The sequence below is a fragment of the Ranitomeya imitator genome, chromosome 5 (assembly GCF_032444005.1).
Source record: "Ranitomeya imitator isolate aRanImi1 chromosome 5, aRanImi1.pri, whole genome shotgun sequence".
In the NCBI taxonomy this organism is placed as follows: Eukaryota; Metazoa; Chordata; class Amphibia; order Anura; family Dendrobatidae; genus Ranitomeya; species Ranitomeya imitator.
This window is the reverse complement of record NC_091286.1, coordinates 505,355,527-505,357,690: the sequence shown is the minus strand read 5'-3', so window position 1 is coordinate 505,357,690 and position 2,164 is coordinate 505,355,527. Positions and strand designations below refer to the sequence as shown.

At 42.1% G+C, this 2,164-nt stretch overlaps 1 pseudogene; it reads left to right on the top strand.

The window, feature by feature from the left end:
• The first annotated feature begins 248 nt into the window (after window positions 1-248).
• LOC138680847 (small ribosomal subunit protein eS25 pseudogene) lies at window positions 249-609 on the top strand (annotated as a pseudogene).
• Window positions 610-2,164: the final 1,555 nt, after the last annotated feature.

Here is a 2,164-nt window from a genome sequence, read left to right as displayed (position 1 = left end):
ACAGTGAATATTGAGGGCTTGGTTTTTGTGGGAAGAACTGATGTTTTCAGTGACACAATTTTTTTGTGGTTGGTTTTTATACCATTTTTGGGTGACTTTATGATGAAAAAAAGTGTTATTGGTATGTTGTTTTTTTACGGTCTTTACTGAACAGGATAAATGATATGACAGTTTTATAGCTTTGGTTGTTGTGGACATAGCAATACCAATTACCTTTTTCTGTCCGACATCTTTGATCAAGCAACAGCATGCCACCTAAAGACGACAAGAAGAAATAGGATGCGGGCAAGTCCACCAAGAAGGACAAGGACCCCGTTAACAATTCTGGGGGCAAAGCCAAGAAGAAGTGGTCCAAGGGGAAAGTCAGGTACAAGCTGAACAATCTGGTGCTGTTTGACAATGCCATATATGACAAACTGTGTAAAGAAGTCCCCAACTACAAGCTCATCACTCCAGCCGTGGTGTCCGAGAGGCTGAAGATCTGAGGCTCGCTGGCCAGGGCTGCCCTCCAGGAGCTCCTCTACAAAGGCACAGGTTATCTACACTAGGAACACCAAAGGAGGAGACGCCCCCGCAGGAACCGATGAGTCCTAAACAGGTCCTGGATAGGGAGCAGCCGTGTTTTTCTATGTAAATGATCTAATTAAAAAATGGTGACTTAGTTTGTTGTGTGGCGTTTCTGATCTTTGCTTGAAGAGACCCTTTATTCTGAAGTAATCTAGCTACGTGGAGAGTAAACTCTTCTGGATAAATTCCCATTGGTTGGCATGGATTTGGGTATGTGATCTTGCCCCAGGGGGTCCTGCTGCACTGTGTGACAATATAACTTGTGCTTTGGATGTTGCAGTAGTTTTTCTGAACCTTCGGAACATAGACTGTTCAGCTTTTGTTTTCCTTACTACACTGGAGGCAGTTTTGATATTTCTTCCCTTACCGAAAACTGGAATATTAATCTGTGCTGATCACCAAAATTTGATGAGATCTTTGCCTGAAAGTGACATGTTTTGTCAATACAAGACAAAGCAAAGCTGGAACTTTTAGAGATATCATACATCTACAATTATCTGGCTACTTGGTGCCTGACTACACGTTGGATAAGGGGTTAGGAGGAGCTGCTGTGTCATCTGTGGGAAGAAGGGTGCCTGTGGATTAAAAAGACTCTGTCAACACAGAATAACTGCTCAAACTAAGTCCCATTGGTTAGTGCTTCATGGTGGGGCCAGTCATTTAAACACACTTTCCCACCTGCTTGTTTTCACTATCCCCACTTCCCTCAACTCCTTTGATTGACAGCTCTGTCTTCATAGAGCCAGCCAGAGAAGGGAGGAGATGGATGGAAACCAAACAGGTGGGAAGCTATGTATAAATGGTCTTATTAGGTGGGGAAGGGAAAAACATCTATGAACCTTCCCAACCTATTAATATTAGCTCACAGCTCTCTGCTTTCCCTTAGCTGGCTATAAAAAAAAAGTTCTCGGCATGGCTATGATGAGGCTGGAAGTATGCATAGCCCTGAAGATTGTTGACTGGCTGTACTGCAGCCTTTCAACAAGCTTTATTCAGCAGGTGGTCCGGAACAGTAACATGGACTTCCGTTCAGAAGTCCGTGTTTAGCGTTCAGTACCGGACACTAGGTGTCCAGTACGACCTCCGAACTTTACAGTTCTGGTTCGCTTATCCCTATACACATGTACTGACCTCACCCACACCTTAAAACAGAGCACAAGGGATTGTTTGTCTGCTGTCCTCCTTCTATCTGAAACTGAACCTCTCCAAAACTGAACTTCTCGTATTGGGGCAACACGGTGGCTCAGTGGTTGGGTTCAAATCCCACCAAGGACAACATCTGCAAGGAGTTTGTATGTTCTCCCCATGTTTGCGTGGGTTTCCTCCCACATTCCAAAGACATACTGATAGGCAATTTAAATTGTGAGCCCCATCGGGGACAGCGATGATGATGTCTGTAAAGCTCTGCAAAATATGTTAGCACTATATAAAAAAAGATTATTATTATTATAAGCAATTATGTGGGCTTTTTTGTTAATTTTTTTCATAAAACCAACGTTAAACTCAGGAAACATTTTTATGTGATAGTTTTTTTATTTCTTTATTATTATACATTTAAAAAAAAATTAGCTTTGTTATTAGCAAATTGAGATTTGTT